The 22,231-nt window shown below is 42.2% G+C and overlaps 1 protein-coding gene and 1 pseudogene across 1 annotated transcript in view; one reads left to right on the top strand and one right to left on the bottom strand.

The window, feature by feature from the left end:
• ESR2 (estrogen receptor 2) overlaps window positions 1–12,319 on the bottom strand; it is a 69,934-nt gene extending 57,615 nt beyond the window's left edge. Inside the window, exon 1 of the mRNA XM_012777675.3 lies at window positions 12,229–12,319. The gene's annotated coding sequence lies outside the window, so the exon portion shown is untranslated. The remainder of the gene's footprint in view (window positions 1–12,228) is intronic.
• Window positions 1,665–3,074, top strand: LOC105878334 (non-selective voltage-gated ion channel VDAC1 pseudogene; annotated as a pseudogene).
• Window positions 12,320–22,231: the final 9,912 nt, after the last annotated feature.

Genomic DNA, 22,231 nt, shown 5'->3' with positions numbered 1-22,231 from the left:
ATTTATGTTAATAAAAAAGCCCAATCCAGTTACCTTTGACTTCTCCCCTTTATGCAGTTACCTTTAATCACCAAGGCACATCGTGGTTTATTTGGTTTTTTTTTCCCTCCACAATGCCCTTGTCCATGTCCTGTCTTTTGCTGCCATTTTTTTTTTTTTTTTTTTGAGACGTTGTCTTAACTCTGTTGCCCAGGCTAGAGTACCATGGCATCAGCCTCACTCCAGCAACCTCAAACTTCCAGGCTCAAATGATCCTCCTGCCTCAGCCTCCCAAGTAGCTGGAACTACAGGCACATGTCAGCAAACCTGACTAATTTTTTTCTAATTTTAGTAGAGGCAGGGTCTCCAGCTTGCTCAGACTGGTCCTTAATTCTTGCCTCAAGTGATCCTCCCGCCTCGGCCTCCTAGAGTGCTAGGATTACAGGTGTGAACCACCATGCCCAGCCCCTCATTCTTCTTATCTGTGCATCTGTAATACGCTCCTTACTGTTCCTTTTCCAGTTCCATAGTGCTGCCAGATTAACATTTTTTTTTTTTTTTAAAGACAGGGTCTTGCTCTGCTGCCCAGGCTGGAGTGTAGTGGCCCAATCATAGCTCACTGTAGCCTCAAACCCCTGGGCTTGAACAATCCTCCTGCCTCAGCCTCCCACAGATTCATGTTATTAAAAGCCAGCTCTCATCAGCACTCTGCTTCCCACCAACCTCTATAAAAGGTCACACTCTTCTAGCATTCAAGGGATGCCACTATGTTGCCCCAACTCATCATTCCACTTTAATCTCCTGCTATTTCCCTAAAGAAAATATGCTGTGTCTTTAAGAAATATGGAAAGTACATTGTGAAGTGGTTGGCATTTTATGGCTTTACACTTTTTTCACTTGTGGCAGCCCTTTAATCACTTACATACAAACCTAACCCTCATTGTTAGATTAAGAACTACATCGAATACCTGTTGGAAATGGTAGAGGTAGGTAGGAGAGTAAGAAGAAGTATAAAAAAATATATATATAAAAAAAAAAAAAAAAAAGAAGAAGTATAATTTTAAGCTCCTTGAAGGTAAATGCTACTTCTTTATTCACCTTCTACTGCAACTCAGTAAATGTTTGTTATAAAGAAAGAATATGTGGAAATGTGTTTAAAATATAAGATTTCACCAAGTTGAGGATATTTATCAAAGATAGGAGCACCTTCAGTGTGCATGGTACTGTGCTCAAGAAGAAAGGGGATCTGCAGGAGTCCAAGACACACGCTGCCTTCAGGGAGCTAACGCATCAAATAAAGGAGACAGGACAGACCAGGTAAAACGACAAGAAACTAACACAAAGGTGCTACCACTGTCAATCAACATTGTATTTCAAAACTTTGACCAACAGGGAGAAGAGAGAAAATGGTAGGTAGCTAGAGAAGAATATAGGATCAAGGAGAGTTTAATGTTGGATGGATTTATTTTATTTTTTTATTTTTATTATTTTATTTTCATTCATTTCTTTCTTTAGAGATAGGGTCTTGCTCTGTTGCCCAGGCTAGAGTGCAGTATTACTATCATAGTCATAACTCACTATAACCTTGAACTCCTGGGCTCAAGCCAGCCTCCTGCCTCAGCCTCCCAAGTAGCTAGCTTAGGACTACAGGCATGCGCCACCATACCCAGTTAGTTTTTAAATTTTTTGTAGAGACAGGAGTCTCGCTATGGTGCCCAGAATGGTCTTGAATTCCTGGCCTCAAACAATCCTCCCTCCTCAGCCTCCCAGAGTGCTAGGATTACAGGCATTAGCCACCATGCCTCGCCTTATGTGCATTTATTAATCATGAGTATAGGGTCTCCACCACAGCCTGGCTCTGCCACAACCTCTGAGAAAATGGCTACGCCTCCCATGTTTGCCAATCTTGGCAAATCTGCTAGGCTTATCTTCACCAAGGGCTATGGATTTGGCTTAATAAAACTTGATTTAAAAATAAAAATCTGAGGCCGGGTGCGGTGGCTCACGCCTGTAATCCTAGCTCTCTGGGAGGCCGAGATGGGCGGATTGCTCAAGGTCAGGAGTTCGAAACCAGCCTGAGCAAGAGCGAGACCTCGTCTCTACTATAAATAGAAAGAAATTAATTGGCCAACTAATATATATAGAAAAAATTAGCCAGGCATGGTGGCGCTTGCCTGTAGTCCCAGCTACTCGGGAGGCTGAGGCAGGAGGATCGCTTGAGCCCAGGAGTTTGAGGTTGCTGTGAACTAGGCTGACGCTACGGCACTCACTCTAGCCTGGGCAACAAGTGAGACTCTGTCTCAAAAAATAAATAAATAAATAAAATAAAAATCTGAGAATAGATTGAAATTTACAAGCTCAAGCTCAGCCAACACTAAGACCAAAATGACAAGCATTCCAAAAACCAAGTACAGATGGAAGAATATGGCCTGATGTTTACAGAGAAATGGAACACTGACAACACACACACTAGGCACTGAGATTACAGTGGAAGATCAGCTCGTACGTGGACTGAAGCTGACCTTCAATTTATACTTCTCATCTAACACTGGGAGAAAAAAATGCTAAAAATCAAGAGATGGTACAAGCAAGGGCACGTCCCCTTAGGCTGCAAGGTGGACTTTGACATTGCTGGGCCCGCAATCTGGGGCACTCTGGTACTAAATTTGAGGTCAGGCTAGCCAGCTGCCAGATGAATTTTGAAACCACACAATCCCGGGTGACCCAGAGCAACTTTGTGGTTGGCTACAAGACTGATGGATTCCAGCTTCACACTAATGTGAATAATGGGGCAGAGTTTGGTGCCTCCAATCACCAGAAGGCAAACAAGAAGTTGGAGACCACTGTCAATCTTGCCTGGACAGTGGGAAATAGTAACAGTCACTTCAGAATAGCAGCCAAGTATCAGATCAGCCCTGAAGCCTGCTTCTTGGTTAAAGTGAACAAGCTCCAGCCTGCTAGGTTTAGGATACACTCACACCTTAAAGCCAGGTATTGAACTGATGCTGTCAGCTCTGCTGGATGGCAGGAACATCAAAGCCAATGGCCACAAGCGTATTCTAGGACTGGATTTCAAGCATAAATTAATATTGTAAAACTGGTTACTTTTTTTTTTAGACAGAGCCTCACTCTGTTGCCCAGGCTAGAGTGCCGTGGTGTCAGCCTAGATTACAGCAATTCAAACTCCTGGGCTCAACGATCCTTCTGCCTCAGCCTCCTGAGCAGCTGGAACTACAGGCATGTACCACCATGCCCAGCTAATGTTTTTTATATATATTTTTAGTTTTCCAACTAATTTCTTTCTATTTTTAGTAGAGACAGTGTCTTGCTCTTGCTCAAGCTGGTCTCGAACTCCTGACCTCGAGCGATCCACCCACCTTGACCTCCCAGAGTGCTAGGATTACAGGTGTGAGCCACCACAACTGGCCATGTTAAACTATTTTGTAGCATAGCTACCTTCAGAATTTAGTGTATCTTTTAATGTTGTACGCCTGGAATTAAAGTATTGCCAGATATCATGTTAGACCTCCAGGTTAAACATGATTCAGCCTTGAGGTGTTACCCTTTCAAAGGTACACAAGAAACCCAATTCCAAAAAAAGGTCTTTTCAGCTATAGACTTTGGGGGAACTTGGTGGCCCCTCTAGAGATGCCAGGTTTCTTTTTCATCTAGAAATCACTACAAGTGGAATCCGACGATGTGTAGGCACTTCATAAATTCATATTGAGTAAATGAATGAAATTGTGACTTCCTGAGAATTAAACCTTGGTTTCCTAACCCTAATCTGTGGGAGGCTCATTGCTTGATGGTGTGTACTAACTCACTTGAGAGGGACATTTTTAGACACATATTCATGACCTATTCCCACACCAGTCCATCATCACCTCCCTTACGCCAGAAGGTCTGCAGGGTATGATAGCTGTTTCTTTTGTGACATTTTGGGGTGGAGAGGGTGGATGTATGAAGCAAATAATTCAGGACTTAATTCCTCCTTGTGTTGTGTTCTGTTTATTTGTTTGTTTTTTGCCCTTGGACCGGAGTATGGGAGAGGTCCAGCTATGAACTGGGAAGAATCTGTGATTATAATCCCATGGTGACAACACTCAGAATCTAAATTGGACTTTGTTGTATTCTTACCACTCAATTTACTTTTTAGCAGTTTAATGGGTACATTTTAGAGTCTTCCATTTTGTGTGGAATTAGATCCTCCCCTTCAAATGCTATAATATCACTTAAAATAAAACTTGAATAAAATATTGAAAAAAAAGTGCATATAGAATTTCATATTTTAATTACTTAGATCTTTGATCGACATACACAACCCCTGATTTTTAATAGAAAATATTCAATAAAGCATATAATGCTATTCCCAAAACTAGCAGTTTCCAAGGTTTTCTTTAAAAATTATGTTAAAATACATATAACAACATCTACCATCTTAACCATTTCTGGCCAGGCATGGTGGCTCACATCTGTAATCTCAGCACTTTGGGAAACTGAGGCAGGAGGATCTCTTGAGGCCAAGAGTTCCAGACCAGCCTGGGCAACATATTGAGACTCCATGTCTACAGAAAAGTTTAAAAAACTTGGCAAGGCATGGTGGAATGTAGTCCTAGCTATTCAGGAGGCCAGGAATTCAAGGCTGCAGTGAGCTATGATTGTGCCACTGCACTCCAGCCTGGGTGACAGGAGACCTTATCTCAAAAAAAAAAAAAAAGGCAAATTCTCATAATCCACCCCAGACCTACTACCCTAGAAACGCTCAGGGTGCGGCCCTCATGGAATCTATGTTAATCAAAACACATTTAAAGTACTTTCACAAAAGAATTTAAACAGCAGACATTGTAACAACTGAGAGCAAAATAGTTTCAATAACAAACTTAAATTATATTTAAGCATGATAAAATCTGAAGGTAATAATTATATATATTTCTTGAACTTTATATATTTATTGGTTTTTTTTGAGACACAGTCTCACTCTGTTGCCCGGGCTAGAGTGCCATGGCATCAGCCTAGCTCACAACAACCTCAAACTCCTGGGCTCAAGCAATCCTTCTGCCTCAGCCTCCCGAATAGCTGGGACTACAGGCATGCGCCACCATGCCTGGCTGATTTTTTCTATATATATGTTAGTTGGCCAATTAATTTCTTTCTATTGCTCAGGCTCTCTCTTGCTCAGTTTGGTTTCGAACTCCTGACCTTGAGTAATCCACCTGCTTCGGCCTTCTAGAGTGCTAGGATTACAGGCGTGAGCCACCTCGCTCGGCCAAAACTTTAACAAAATGATGATAGAACAAGATGGCCTATCCAATTTAATAGATAAAATGTATGTCCAAAGGTTCATGTGGTCACTGAGGTCAGTATACTAACTTTGTTATACAGAGTACTGCTCAATGTAAACTTACATAAGGACAAATACAACATTCTCATCAAATGAAAATTAAATAACATTTAGGAAATTATGAAACAGGAAAATAGTTAATTTGGAATAAGAATTTGAACAAGAGACTTCAAGTGAATACTCAATTAATGAAGGAAAAAGAAACAGTTATATGGTTTAACCCCAAAACCATTCTGTGAACATTGTGGTCAATCAAGTTGACCTTGGATTTTATATTGTCTCAAATTTACATCACCCAAAAGAAATGTAGTTAGCATTTTAGCATAAATAATTCAGCAGAGCCAACACACCAAACTGTCAGAAAATCACTGCTATTATTTTTGTCATCAGGCCTCTTAAAAACATAAAGCTTTGCCTGACACAAAGTAATGAAAATGGAAATTCATGAACTTGAAATAACAGTTCCCATTATCTAGTGAACATACAATTTAAAATGAATATGATGGCTGGGCGTGGTGGCTCACACCTGTAATCCTAGCACCCTGGGAGGCCGAGGCGGGTGGATTGCTCGAGGTCAGGAGTTCAAAAGCAGCCTGAGCAAAATCGAGACCCCATCTCTACTATAAATAGAAAGAAACTAATTGGCCAACTAATACAGAGTATAAGAGAAAAAATTAGCCAGGCATGGTGGCGCATACCTGTAGTCCCAGCTACTCGGGAGGCTGAGGCAGGAGGATCACTTGAGCCCAGGAGATTGAGATTGCTGTGAGCTAGGCTGACGCCATGGCACTCACTCTAGCCTGGGCAACAAAATGAGACTGTCTCAAAAATAAATAAATAAATAAAATTAGCTGGGCATCAAGGTGCACACCTGTAGTCCCAGCTACTCAGGAGGCTGAGGCAGGAGGATTGCTTGAGCCCAGGAGTGTGAGGTGCAGTAAGCTACACTGCCACTCTACTCAGGATGACAGAGTGAGACCTTGTCTCAAAAAAAAAAAAAAAAAAGAAAAAAAGGAAATTGAACGCCCTTCCTCACTCCTCTCCTTCAAAAAATAAAATAAAATATAAAATGAACATGACATTTCTCTCAGGGACAGAGAATCAATCCATCACTCATTTTCGCCTACAACTGAAATGTTCATTCTCGCCCAGCAATGCTGAAATGACCTGTCAGACACACACACTACCAAATGGCAAATGCCAGGATGCATGCAGGCAATCAATCAGGTGCCACAGCAACATTGCTTAGAAAATACAGATCTCGCATATCATCAATGTATTGCCAACCATACATCCCCAGTAGGATGATAATTAATGTTAGAGAAGTGATTGCTGGGGATTCATTAAAAAGCTAGGTTGGTTTTGGTTGGATATCTTTTATTTTTTTTTTTATTTTTTTATTTTTTTAAATTTGACAGCAGCCTGTATCTGTATGGATATCTTTTAGATGTATCCGGATTCATCTGGCAACTATTTATCAGTGGCATCATAAATAATTAGTAACTTAATAGACAATGCAAAGAGTTTTCTTAGGCAAAGCCACAACAAAGGACGATAAACTTAAACCATTGTAGTAGTTCTGGGAGATAGAACACGTAGCAAAAGGGGAGCCTTCTCCACCGAAGGTTTATGAAAGTGAATAAACAAACCCATTTTGGTTATTTGAGTAGTCCTACTATAAAACAGAGATATAAACTGGTTGAAGGAAATAATTTCTAAAAGATCAAATTTCTTCAACATTTTAGGAGCAGGATTTTCCCAACACGTCATTTGAACACCCAAACAAGGCCTCAAGTCACTACAATGTCTGGTACAATAAGGAAAAATAGTCTCTAAGGAGGTTTATTGTTGGTCCTGGCATGGAATTTCACCAGGCCAACAAAAGAACATGTACCCGGACATCCTGATTCTAAGAATTACTCATTTCTTTGCATGTCAATTTTCTTTAATTAGTCGTCATAACCTAAAATAGTTGGTCCATATCCTTTGTGATGAACAACCCTTTTCTTCTGTCCAGATATTTCTCGTCCACTCCCCCAGCACACACACCTGTGTTTGGCCTTTTCAGGTCACCTCTGTGTTCAGCTAGAAAGCTTTTTGTACACATGGGATTATGCACAGTGTTCTAACATGCTAGCAAGGGAACACACTATGGCTTTTAAACTGAAAAAAATAAAAACTTTTTAAAACTCCAAATATTGACAGAAACTCCATAGAGAAGAAAAAGGGTGGCCCTAGAAATGGTATAAAGATACTCTAAAAAGAATAGACTAATAGCTGAGCACAGTGGCTCATACCTGTAATTCCAGCACTTTGGGAGGCCAAGGCAGAAGGATCACCTGAGACCAGGAGATCACCACTAGCCCGGGCAACATAGTGAGTCCCCATCTCTACAAAAAATTGAAAAATTAGCCAGGCATGGTGGTGCATGCTTCTAGTCCTAGTTACTTGGGAGGCTGAGGCAGGAGGATTGCTTGAGCCCAGGAGACTGAGGTTGCAGTGAGCTATGATCAGGCCACTGCCCTCCAGCCTGGGCAACAGAATGAGATCCTGTCCCCAAAGGAAGATTGATACTATCAAAGCACCTAAAAATCTAAAAAATAAGAAGTCAGCTGCCAATGAGCTTGTTTTTATGTATATTCTGGCCCAGTAGACAGAGCAGAACATTGAGTGCCCTGGTGCCAGCTCTGCCTGAAAGCCAGGTGATCCTAGACAGCTCACACAAAGTCCCTGAGCATCCACGTCGTCTTCGGTAGACTGGGGATCTCTTATGGGCTGCACCTTTTTCACAGTGCTCTGAGGATGTAATGAAAAGATATATGTGAAAGCATTCTGTAGGGTATTATAGCCAAAAGAATGAAGCCAGTCTATTGACATGCCACTGGATACACTTATGTGTTATTCAGAATTTCTAGACAATTTAAGTTAAAATGTCTTTATAGCTACCCTGAATATTTTTGCCTCCTAACTTTACTTGTTAATTTCTATTCAACAAAAATCCATCACCACCAGTCTGGACAGCTGGGCTGCTGGTAGCTTATCAGTAGAGTGAGTGAGTGAGTGAGTGAGTGAGTGTGTGTGTGTGTGTGTGTGTGTGTGTGTGTGTGTGTGTGTGTACAAAATGCCACATACTCCTGACATACTCTCACGTCTGCAGACTTGGAAGACTTTGTAGGCTCATCCCTAACCGTCTTCTACCTGCCCATCACACTTCCCCAAGCATTCAGCTTGAATACCCAACAAAAGTCATAAATTCATACTCACAAAGCAGTAACTAGAAGGAATTTCATGGAAAAGATTTAAAAAAATTTCTTAAGCAACAAGCATCTATAATGTGCCTAAGTAGCTATTTGGCAATAATTAGCTTTAAATATATCTTTTCCAAAGCAAAATATTAAGGTTCTCAATCAATTTAATATCAATTAGGTATAAAGAAAAAACACTTCAAAATCACCGTAGGAGTAATCATTAATAATTGATTTACATGCAGTTCTTAAGAACATGTGCATGTATCTTTTGAAATGAGAAAAAGCTAATTCTTCAGGTAGCCCATTGGAGCTTATCTAGTTGGATAGGACATAGAATTTTGAGGGCTTGAATAGGGGAAGAGGACAAAGCCTCAGTTGCAGGGTTGTCACATGCTACGGCAGGGGTATGGACAGAGTCCAGCAATCTTCTTGTGTGTCTTCTCTCGTTTCTGCTCCTTCCTAATACCAATGACAGACATCATAGATGCTCTACTCTTAGGAAACTGGGCTATATTTAGATACTCATTTGGGGCAGGGTTAAGGAGAATTCCAGCTGAAGAGATTCAAGACGACATGGCCAGTCAAGGAGTTATGCTAAATGCACTCAACTTTCCTTCCAGTCCTGGGTTTAGCAGTAGGACATAAAACAATTTACCAACAAAATGTTGCAATCCTTCTTTGAGGAAACCTATACAAGTCCAACAATCTGTCTTTCCAGGTGACCCTAACTCTCCTTCCCTTTCTTAATTACATCCACACAAAGACTCCCTGCTAAAAAGCCTTTACTGTTCAAGATCCATAACAGTTCCAGCTAGAAATGCCAACTATCCAGTTTGCTGGTTTCTCATATACTTGCCACTCTGCATATCCTAGTTTCTACCACTATAGTCCTCTGCAAGTTGTATACTGAAAATACAGGCTCTTGGCTGGGCGAGATGGCTCACGCCTGTAATCCTAGCTCTCTGGGAGGCCGAGGTGGACGGATTGCTCGAGGTCAGGAGTTTGAAACCAGCCTGAGCAAGAGTGAGACTCCTGTCTCTACTATAAATACAAAGAAATTAATTGGCCAACTAATATACATAGAAAAAATTAGCCAGGCATGGTGGTGCATGCCTGTAGTCCCAGCTACTTGGGAGGCTGAGGCAGCAGGATTGCTTGAGCCCAGGAGTTTGAGATTGCTGTGAGCTAGGCTGACGCCATGGCACTCACTCTAGCCTGGGCAACAAAGCGAGACTCTGTCTCAAAAAAAAATAAATAAATAAATACAGGCTCTTGTTTTTCATAGCATAAAGGAAAAGGAAAAAGACATCAGTCTTAAATATCTCTATTAGCAGTGACTACCAATAATAGGCTCCTGTTTTTGCTCCTGTTTATTGAATTGAATAATGTATTATGTCATAAAATATATGTGCATATATATTATTTTACAAAAGATTTTGCACCTACAACCTGCAGGAAAATCTAGATTTCAAAGCATGAGCATAGAAATAAAAAAATCCTGACATCTACAAATAAGTTGAGAACAGACCTTAGCCTCCATGAAGGTGAGCATTTTAACATAAGCAATCAATCACAATCACTCTGTTTTAAATGTCTTCAAATTGTCATTTTCATCCTCTCTTTTGCTCCTTACTATTTGATAATAATATGTAATTTTAGGTAGATTTCTTAATTCTAAGTATAATAAAAAATAGTTTTATTAATAGTTGAATGCTAGGATTACAACAGAACAGTATACTCTATTAATATTATATAAATAACCATTTTTAATGGTCTTGTATTTTAGTTCAGGGTAACTAGCAATACTCATCATAACCAAAGCCCTAAACCACAATGGAATCTAAATCTGCTAAGAACCAACTCTATTAGCCCAATATGAGTTAAATGCTTAGTCCAAGGCTCTAGTTTCCCATTTGCAAATGGCTTTGTCTTTGCTTCAATTTATCCCAAAGTATATAGGATTAAAACAAAAATACCACAACCTGACTCATACTATTAAAAATGGGAAACTGAGGTTTTTCTTTCCAGAAATGTGAAGGGAGGCAATTATTTCTAAGTTAAAAACATACTGAAGAGCAAAACTATAAAACCAGCAAACAGAGCAGTGATTTTCAGGGATGGGAGGTAAGTGGAGACGACTGACTACAAAGAGGTACAAAGTGGGCTTTTGGAGTGAAGGAACCGTTCTATGTCTTGACTGTGATGCTGGTTATAAAACTGTGTGCATCTGGCAGAATTCATAGAGTGGCAAAGCCAAAGAGGCAACATTTTACAGTATGTGAGGTATACCGTAGTAAGCTTGATTTTTTAAAAATTCCATTACATATAAACAATGTGCTAGACGCTGAATTATGAAATCCAACATTTGAGCATCCAATTCTCAAGAGTTCTAGATGTATTAACAACTTACCAGTAAATGATTCAAGTTTAACCTTCAGTATTTTATATCATTATTCTTTTATATATGTTCTATAAAGTGACTTAAAACAACTAAAATTATCACAATATATTTTGAATCGTTACATGTTGGATACACATTTATAGAAAATTGCAGTGTCTTATTCTTAAAAATGAACATATATCAGTATCTATTAAATGTTAATTATTTTATGGGTTGAATTTACTACTAAATTTTATCTTTTCTGTATTACAAATAAATTTTGAGAAATGTAAAAGTGATTAATTAGATTCATTCAAGTCCTTCAGAACCACTATGAAATGGGTAGTGTTAATTGATTTCAGATACTTACATGTCTTGAGCAAGACGAGTGTTACAAGAGACTGACTGCTTTTGAAATAAAAATGTTTCAGAAATTCATCTCAAAAATGCTTGAATGTAAAATGGAATCCTAAGATTTATGCACTTACTCCTATTGAACAAATCCTTACCACACCTACTGAACATTCCCTCTTCTAGCATGTACGTAGAAACATAAATCTTCTTCAGAAAAAAAAACAGGATTCAAAGAAGTGAATCATGTTCTTTCATAATCACTGTACATTTCCTTTTTACAGCACAGTTAAAAACCCTCCTTTCCACATGTTCACTTTTTAAATAACAAACACCCTTCCCGCACACAAAGGATAATAGCCACTGTGAGCTTTGAAACTTACAGTAAAAGTTTCTAATGGAATGCCCAGGTAAACACTAGAAATTATAACAAAATAAGATAAAAATCTTTCCTCCAAACTGCTATATACCACACCAAAGCACACACATGCTTTAGAAGAAGCAAAAGTGAATTATTTTTTTCCTAAACAGAAGCTCATTGAAGTATGAAGTTTTGTTTTTGACAAGAGTATTCACTTGACTTAATTTCCATACTTCCAGTAAGAATTAGGCACCGCGGATAGCCAAGGGGGAAGAGCAGCACGTGAAGGAGGCCAGATGCTTCCGAGCTCGGTGGCCGCCCAGGGAAGAAGCGACCCTGCTTTCGACCGGCTCAGGAAAGCCAGCGAATACGTCCTACAGCCCTGGCCCCTGCCTGAGACGCGCGCGCCCTCCCAGGCCCACAGACTCAACCGCAGGGCGTCGTGCTCGACTCCGCTGTCATTCCACCCTCCCAGGGGAACCCACAGAGGAACCCTGTGGCGGTGTTCAAAGGACACGTTAGTTCAGCACAACCACCCAGAGCTCACAGCACAAACTCGCCCGCTTACCCGCGTCTCCACTGAGGGCATTGAATCGGCATGAATTTTGTGTTTCGCGGAGTTCTCCAGACCGTTGGGTTCTGGTTTTGGTTTGTCGGTCTTTTATTTTTCCTCAGTAGTGCGGGTTTCTCAGGATTTCCAACAGAGAATGAGACGAATCGGACGCCGAGCGAAGGGGCTCACCTCACAGGTAAGCGCCCCGGCCGCGCGTGCCCCAGCCCGCGGCCCGCCGTGCCCGCGCAGCCGGACCCCAGCGCCGCCCGCCCGCCAGCTTCCAGGGGCGCCCGGCCCGCAGCTGCAGGGGCTGCGGAGCTCGCCGGCGACCTAGCGCTCAGCCTCCTCTTCCTTTTAAAGAGTAGGCGGGGGCGGCACGGGGGCTCACACCTGGGATCTTAGCGCGCTGGGAGGCCGAGGCAGGAGGGTCACTTGAGGTCGGGAGTTCGAGACCAGCCTGAGCAAGAGTGAGACCCTGTCTCTATAATATTAAAAAATAGTAATAAAAATAAAAAACGGGAAGGGGGTTGGAGGCTAGTTGAGCAGCCCACGTGACCACGGAGCCACGAGCCCAGCGGCGATCCCAGCAGGACTCCGCGCCTGCCCTGCCCCCCCCCACGGGGGGGGGGAGCGCGGGCCGGGGCGGAGGGAAGGGTACTCCAGGGCGGGGGCTTGCAATGGGGAGCGCCCCACAGCCACCCACAGGGGAGTGAAGCGCGAGTGGCTCTCCCCTTACCCCCGCAGTCTCAGATTTAGGAGGTCGCAGGTAAGGCCTGAGAATGTGCATTTCCAATCAGGTCCCAGGTGATGCTCAAACTGATGCGGGTCTGGGGACCCCTAGACCCTGGCCCGGGTCATTAAACACAGAAGTCTGACTCTGAGAATCTAGTGGTGAAACTACAGAGGCTTTGGGTTTGCCAAACCCCAGCAGCAAACGTAACCTCCTGCCCTGGAGGGGCAAAGCCACGGACTGGAGGTGGAGGGCCTGGGTTCTCAGCTCTCCAGGGCTGGCTGGGAAGGCCTTTCCCGTTAGCTCAAAAACCCCAGGTACCTCCTCAAACTCACCTACTGGAAGTAGCACCTGAGAAACCTGTGCCTGTGCTGCCGCAGCGCCCCTGCCCGCCCCACTGCTCGGGGTGGCCGCCCCCATTCCCCCAGCATGACAGCCTGCCCTGCTCGCCCACCCAGAAGTAGCTGTGTGAAGACTGGAACCATACGACAGTCACTGAGAAGCAACTGATTTTAAGGCAGCTACTGATGGCGAAAATTGTAAGCAGCATGTGCCCCACAGGCCATTGTGAGTCCCCATGTCACATTTGTGCCTCATTATCAGACCATCCACTCACATGGCATAAGGGACGTGGTTCTTGATGGGTTGTGATCTAGGTCTCTAACAGAGGAAAACCAAGCAGGCATTTGGAGAGAACGTTTTACAGGGCCACCCTCAGCTGTTTGGGGTTTAGCCAAAAACAGCCTAAAGGATCTTTACTGTGCTCTGGGTTTGTAAGAGTGAGGTCACAGGTAGTGAAGACGGCCTTCAAATACAGAGAAGCCCCAACTTCATAAACTATAAACGGTGGTTATTAAAAGTCTTTACTGGCCCACCAAATCCAGTTTTCATTAAGGCTGAATCCTGGTTTCTCTTACGCTGTGAGGCAGAGTTTCCTGATCCCTGAGGCAGAGAAGTTAGTTTGGAAAGGAGACTGTAGCTGCTGACACCCACCTGGTGAAGCACTGAAGCACAGAAGATGTTCATGTTTGCCAACCTCAGCTTTCCTGTTTCCTCTCCCGGGTGTCTCTCCAGTATCCATACAGTCCTTCCTCCTTCCCACCTTTAGGGGTAGATTTTAAATGGTGGTTTAAGACAATCAGCTCCATGTGATGGTACTTGCTCGTTAACAAGCTATCTGTAGCCGGGCGCGGTGGCTCACGCCTGTAATCCTAGCTCTTGGGAGGCCGAGGCGGGCGGATTGCTCAAGGTCAGGAGTTCAAAACCAGCCTGAGCAAGAGTGAGACCCCGTCTCTACTAAAAAAATAGAAAGAAATTAATTGGCCAACTGATATATATATTAAAAAAAATTAGCCGGGCATGGTGGCTCATGCCTGTAGTCCCAGCTACTCGGGAGGCTGAGGCAGTAGGATTGCTCGAGCCCAGGAGTTTGAGGTTGCTGTGAGCTAGGCTGACGCCACGGCACTCACTCTAGCCTGGGCAACAAAGTGAGACTCTGTCTCAAAAAAAAAAAAAAAACAAGCTATCTGTGGAATGAAAACCATCATGAGGAATTTCATCCTTGAGCCAACAGCCAAAGATGGTGTAAGGGTGGAGAAAACAGACATTGCTCAAGTATCTACCTCGTGCCACCCATGCTAACCCCTTGCCTAGCATCTCATTTAATCCTCACACCACCTCTGTGAGATAAATAATACTGACCCACTTTTCAGATGAGGAAATTGAGGCTCACAGAGCATATATCAGCTACCTGAAGCCACACGGTAAGAAAGGAACCTCATAGCATTTAACCATGCCCCACTTTCTATGTATATTATTATCTCATTTTATAAACAAGCCTGTGAGGTAAATTCTATCATCAATGATCCCCATTTTATGGTTGAGAATATGGATGTTCAGGAAGGTTAGGTGACCTACCTAAAGCCACATGACCCATAGGTGCCTGAGACTTGAATCCAGAAGAGAGCCTAAGGTCCTGGTTAGCTCCCCACCCGTGCCTGCAGTAGTCACAAATGAAGATGGCTTCAGTGTCTGCTCTATGCAGAGCACTGTGCCTTCTGCAGACAAACTCCTGTGAGGCCAGCTTCTCATTCTAGGAAGTAGAGTTCTGTGTTTGCTGTGATGCTTCCTTCAGAAGGCATTCTACTCACAGGAACAGCATGTTCTCTTTCTAGAGACCCTCAAACACCCACAGTAGCTGTTTATCATACAAGAAAACCTACTGCAGGAAATAATAAGCAGAGAATGAATGGGAGTGAGTAAATTTCCTTCTGACTCACCCTGTCCACCAAAAAAGATGGTACCCGGGGATAGAATCTTTGCCTGGTTTAATGCAGAGTTGGGAGGGTGATTATTCCAACTCTACCTCAACTCTGAACCCTGCTCAAAACTAGGAAAGGATTCCTGAGACAATACCAATGGCCAGGCCAAAAAACCCTGAGACCCAATATTGAGGAGGTACCTACACTCGTCAGGGTCCCAGTCTCATTTCCACCTCGCCCATGACCTGCCTAAGGAAGCACCCACCTGGTATGACATCAAAAGGTCTGCCTCTCCCAAAATATTCTACAACAGTGACTGATACCCTCACCATTAAGTCATCGTTTAGGGATAAACTATTGGATTGTTAAAATTCAATCATGTTATATATGATGGGTATTATTAATTTACCAGCATTTATTATGCTAACGAGATGAGCTTGTAGGATGAGCTAGACACCACCTGTGAAAGCAAAGGAAGTGCATGTAGGATGGGTACATTTTGCTCTGAGGAGGAAGGAAAGCCTCTCTATCAAGGTGCACCTTCTTCACCCTCTCACCCCACCCTTTCTCTATCTAGTGAAGTCTTACCCACCCTAAAGCTGAGAGCTGAGCAATGTGAAGAGCACATCAGCCCAGCCCTTCTCTCATCTGTCAACACGGCCTGCACTGCAATTGGACAGGGCACACCTGTGTGTCTAGCATCCCTCTTGGCCCCATAGCACCCACCTAGTACAACAACAAACACTTGCTGAAGGCTTCAACTTAGAGGGAAGGGGTGGGAGGAGAATTTTCTGTGGGAAGGAAACTACCAAGAGGTAAGACAAACAAAACTCCGTCAAAGACAAGAAAGCAAAAGCTGATATGAAAAAGTGGAAGGGAGGAAAGAACCCTACAAATGACTAGAAGGATGTCATGAGATTGTTGCTCACTCTTCTCTGAGCCCGGGGCCAAGTGGGAGGATTTGTGTCCTGGGATGCTCTTACCTGCTTCAGAGTATGATAGGAACAGGCTTGTTCCTCCTACTACACGGGTATAAATTGGTCTGTTTTAAGAGGATCTGAGAGATAAAACCCTAAACTTATGGAATTAATGAAAGAAGGGAAAGACTTATTGTACCTGTGGTAAAGCCTTTATTTGGTGGTGATGGTTGAGAAAGATGGGATTACCAAGGCGGGTATGTCAGAGGCTATCTCAACTGAGCATAAATCAGAGTTCAGAAACTGTGATTTCACATTTGAAAGTTGAATTTGGTGGATAGAACTGGAGAAAATTATCCTTAGTAAAGTATCTCAGGAATGGAAAAGCAGATACCTCACGTTCTTACTTATAAGTAGGAGCTAAACAAAAGATATATATGGTCATAAAGAGCAGTCATGGACACTGGAAACTAAGAAGGGGGAAGGGTGGGAGGGGTGAGGGATAAAAATCTTACCTATTGATTACAGTGTACACTATTCTGGTGACAGGTACACTGAAAGCCATGACTGCAGCACGATACAATTAATGCACGTAACAAAAAACACTTGTACACCCGAAATTCTTTGGAATAAAAAAGAAAAGAAAAAAAAAAGTTGAACTTGGCTATAGCTCTATAGGATCATGTCTTTTGAGGAAATGAAAATTAACCTAATATTTATTGAGCATCTTTCTACCCCAGACATCATAGTATGTAGGCTGGCTTAGGTTGGTTCATTTTTAGTAATCCTCATAAAATTTCCTAGAAATATCCCTGTTTTACAGATAAGGAAACTGAGGCTCAGCAAGATGACATTTCTTTTGTAAGGTCACCATGTGCATGTGGCAGAGTGAAAGTTCCAACCCAATTTTGTCCACCTACCTGCTAATGCCATGCTTTCTCCCTGTTGCCTTGTGCTGCTTTTTAATTTTTTTTTCATAAGCTCAGGCAGGTCTGTCCTGTAGAGCCCAGATATTGTTGAATGAAGTTTTGAAAAGTTCTTGTCCAGGCATGACCACCTGTGAGCATATTTATATAACTTATTCTTTACTGATCTGTGTTTGGCTGGAGCCCCCAGTAAAGTGACCAAGGACATAAGCAGCAAGGTGGAACTAACCTGAGACCCGGGCGCCCAGATCACAGGATGAGGTTACTCTGACCTGAAGTTTAAATGAACCACCTGGGCAACCAGCACCTATCTGCAGCCGACTCTTCATAAGTTACCCTCACTTGTCTCCGTCTTGGTCTTTGATATTTTTAAACAGACAGGTAAAATAACTTTTTCTCTTGTCTATTGCTCCTTGAAGTTACTTAAATTCCACACAAATCTCTTGCATATCTTGAGTTTCTAATTTTCTAGCCATCTGAAACCAAATATGAAGAATATACACTTCTGTCCTTACCCCTAATTCTGATTGAAGCAATTCTCTCTTGAGCTAGAAAAGAAATGAGTGTGAATACCCAGTTGAGAAATAAAATGTTAAAGAACTGTTAGAAATGGTGACAAATTGTAATATGCAATTTCACAAATGACTCAAATATGATTCTGAAAAGGGGTAGTTTCCTTTTTCTGTCTCAGAATAAGATAATATTAATAACAAGTCAGACAGTGTAATATTTCCTGAAATGAGGTCAAAAAGGAGATGGGGTATAGACAGAGATGGGTTAAGAGGCCACAGATTCTAATAAACTGATTCCGTAGAATTTAATATTTCAAAAAAATTGACTAAAGTTTTTTCTACTTCTTGTAAATATATTTAACATTTTGAATTTCTTTGTCCATATTATGGAAAGTCACTAGAAATGCCTCATATTGTCCATTCGTCTCACATCAACCAACTCTCCCATGGTGCACATTGCATAAGTGGCTTTTATAAAAATACAGACCCAATCTTTTATGCACAGAGAGAAAGAGCCTCTTTCATGTATGTCATTGCCTGATCTGATGAGCCTAATCAGAAAAAGAAATTGTCTTCTCCATTGTTCAATCTTCTCCTTTGCTGGGAATTACAACCAGAAAATGAACTTCTCCAAATGGTTCAGACAGCTACTTAGCAATCACCAATTCTGTTTGATGTACTAGGATACCTCCATTCTCTTCTCCCCTCACATTTTTTCTCTCTTCTTTTTATATCTCCACATATTATTTTTCTATCTATCTGGGCAATTTCCCTAACTAATCTCTCCTTCATGTTTCTGCTTACGTTCAAGCCAGGTCCTTCCCCAGCCTGCTTCCACATATTCTACCAGCCACCAGCCACAACTTATTAAGAGAACTGTCACTCTAGTATGATACTGGCCTTTAGTTAACAAAGCACTTACATAGCCACATCATGCTGTGTTTTTACACCAGCGCAGTGATATTGATTTTATCACCAATTTGCAAATCAGGAAACTTGAATGAGTCCTCCAGATTTACACTTATAGGAACACAGGTCTCTGATTCATATATAGATCCATACCTTCCTCCCGGTGGGAGATTCAGTTCCTGCATTCCTAGCACTGGAATCTCTGAATGGCCACCACACTGCCACCGCTAGTATCTCATAGGCTTGTCAGCCTGACCCCGTCCTTTCTTTCCCATCCTGCCTTTATCCTCTCTCTCCCCTATCTCAGTCTAAAATTCTAATTTCTTCAAGGGAGAAAATTCTTGACAGCTTCTTTAGTTATTTTTACCTTAAAATTTTTCTGACACTCAACATTGCATTTATTCTTTCATAAAACACTCTTCTTCGAGAATGCTTCTTGCCCTCATGCATTTATCTCTGTGAGAATGCCCCTTACTGCTAAAAAAAACAGTCATGCTTTGTCTGCTTGAGACAAGGGAACATGAGGGGGGTTGTTCTCAGATGATGGTGGGGGAAAGAGGATACAATTGCCATTCATTCAGCAGTTCCTTATCAACCCTTTATCTGCACTATTTCACTTAATCTTTGAAACAATCTGAGTTAAGTATTATTTGTGTTTCCATTTTACAAATAAAAAGACAGACTCAGGGAATTTAAGTAACTTGCTGAACATCACACAGCTAGGAAAGAGTAGAGGGTTCAAATCAGATTTGTTTTGCTCCAAAGCCCATTCTATCTGCACTGCTGGTCTCCTTAAGGCTTTGTACTTGGCTGGGTGTGGTGGCTCACGCCTGTAATCCTAACACTCTGGGAGGCCAAGGCGGGTGGATCGCTCAAGGTCAGGAGTTCGAAACCAGCCTGAGCAAGAGCGAGACCCTGTCTCTACTATAAAAATAGAAAGAAATTAATTGACCAACTAATATATATAGAAAAAATTAGCCGGGCATGGTGGCGCATGCCTGTAGTCCCAGCTACTCAGGAGGCTGAGGCAGCAGGATTGCTTGAGCCCAGGAGTCTGAAGTTGCTGGGAGCGAGGCTGACGCCACGGCACTCACTCTAGCCTGGGCAACAAAGTGAGACTCTGTCTCAAAAAAAAAAAAGAATGAAAGAAAAGGCTTTGTACTCGAGTTGAGGGCAGACAACAAATACATAACAAATGATTTTAAATGCCTGTTACAAATGATAAGTGAAATGAAAAATGAATGGTGGCAATCAGGAATTTTGTGGACTTTCAGAAGGGAGATGCTGCTTTCTTGTGTGTTTGGGTTCCTCTTACAGATTTACAGTAATTCCCAGAGCTGGTTACCTGGGCTGACTGGAGGGCACTGATATCTCCCCCGGGGTTTCATCTGAATTCTACCGGTGCACAGGCCGCCCAGCCTTGCATCTTTCCCTTGCAGTCCTTCAGTTTTCCACTTTGATACTCTGGAAGCTCCATTCATGGCACCTGTGGACTGGAAACTACCTCCATTTGCTCTGTCCTCCAGACTAACCTGTGGCTTGGAGAAGAGCGCATAGGACCTCTGCTGATAGAATGGAGAACACTATTGGTGCAGATGGATCAGGATCACCCCCAGCAGCGATGGAACCCAGGATCAGAGTCAGGCCTGGGGTGAGTTTTCAGCTCAACTACTTACCAGTCGTGTGCCCTTGGACATTTTCCTGACCTCTTGGGTCTTCCCCTGCAAAATGAGAATAGCACAAGAATCTACTTCATAGGATTGTTATTAGGAAGAAAATAAATGATAAATTGTAATGTACCTGACACCGTATAAATTCTCAATAAATGGTAGCTTGAAAACAACCCAGAGATCCTTGAAACAAAGGGCTTCCCAGATATAAGGAAGCTTTGGCCTAAAAGAAGGCAAGAAGCAGGTTTTCCTGTTAGGTAAGTTTGGGCTCTGAGAGTAGGGGAGGTGGCAGAGGGATTAAATGCCCTGCCTGGAGTGAGTCCTGGAGTTCTGCATACATCTCCCACTGACATCTGACCAGACTATGAGTAATTTAAAGCAGCGTTTCCCCACTTCCCTGGATTAGTAGAGTCGCCTGGATCACTTATTTAAAATCCAGATTCCCAGGCCCTTCCCCAGAAGGTTCTAAACCAGGTGCTCTGGAGCAGGTCCTGGAAGTGTCTACAAGCCACTGTGTGATTTCATGATCAGGGAAGTTTGGGAAATATTAAAATGTTCAAAGTACTTATGTGTCCACTCTGTAATAGAATATACATAATGGGTAGATTTATCACCCCCGCCTTACATGAAAAGTAACTGAGGTCCAAGAAGGCTCAGCAGTGTGCAGAAGCTTGCTCACACTGGCTCAAGAGCTGACTGTCAAAATACTCAAGGAATTTGCAATTGAATTGATAAACTGATGGTAGCTTGAATTGGGCCATGGTGTAGTACTTACACTACAGATTTCTCCTGGCCAGAGAAGAGCTCGGGTGCTCAGTTCTGTTTCCTTCTGAACAACAGAAGGCATTGATTGAAGTGAACACTTCTTGGCTATTCTCTGGCTTTCAGTACATGGCTCCATTTGAATATTGTCTTTTCCTCTACAGAAATCCATGAATACTGCATGCAAATCAGTAGATCAGGGCTTTTCTTTTTTTAATAAAAGAGCTGGTGTACTGGCACATCACTGAGTCAGGGTAAGAAATTTGTCTCACTGTTAGCAATAGAGCTGAGGCTTACCTGTGTTCTCGCTCCCTAATCCAGGTGCACTCCCCTCCTGCATTTAACTCCCTTTATTGTCCCTAGAACTTCCAGTCCTGTATTTATTAAGGGATCAAATTCTACAAAGGATCACCTGCGGTGGAGTTGGTTCAGTTTCTAGTTAAAGACGCTGAGTTAGTTTTCCAGAACAGGTTCATGACTCCCTCTAGTGGACGGGAAAGACTATAACAAGCCAGATTTCTATTTATTTTATTTTATTTTGTAATTCTTATTTTGCCTGCTATCTTCTTCCTTCAGATTCTATTTGTTTTTAAATCATGTGATACATATATGTTGAAACAGCATATAGTGCAACTAATTTCCAATAGCAGCACAAAAATTTTCTTTGGTTTTCATTCATTTACTATCTCATTCAATATTTATGATTTACTTACTATATGTCAGATGTTGAAGCATAAAGATGATTAATACCATGCAATGTTAAAAAAGACATAACTCATATATTGAGATAGAAAGATTGCCTAGATATAGTAAAATAAAAAACTCAGAGTGCAGGATGGTATGAATAATATATTACCATTTGTCTATAAAGGGGAACTTTTGAAAGGCAGGGCGCAGTGGCTCACGCCTGTAATCCTAGCACTCTGGGAGAACAAGGTGGGAGGATTCCTTGAGGCCAGGAATTCAAGACCAGCTTGAGGAAAAGCAAAACCCCATCTTTACAAAAAATAGAAAAAACTAGCTGGATGTAGTGGCGTGTGCCTGTAGACTCAGCTACTTGGGAGGCTGAGGCACAAGAATTGCTTGAAGTTTGAGGTTCAAATTTGCAGAATTGCAGAAGTTTGAGGTTGCTGCGAACTATGATGACGCCACAGCACTCTACCCTTGGGCAACAGCAAGACCGTCTCAAAAAAAGGGGAGGAGGAGGGGAAAGAGAACAAATACACACACATATTCATATAAAATATCTTTAGGAAGATACATAAAATACTATTAACATTAGTTGGTTCTCTCCTGGAAGGGGAACAAAAAATATGGGTAGGACTTTCCAC

This window comes from Microcebus murinus, chromosome 6, assembly GCF_040939455.1.
Source record: "Microcebus murinus isolate Inina chromosome 6, M.murinus_Inina_mat1.0, whole genome shotgun sequence".
In the NCBI taxonomy this organism is placed as follows: domain Eukaryota; kingdom Metazoa; phylum Chordata; class Mammalia; order Primates; family Cheirogaleidae; genus Microcebus; species Microcebus murinus.
The sequence above is the reverse complement of the archived record's forward strand: the minus strand, read 5'-3'. Positions and strand labels throughout refer to the sequence as shown.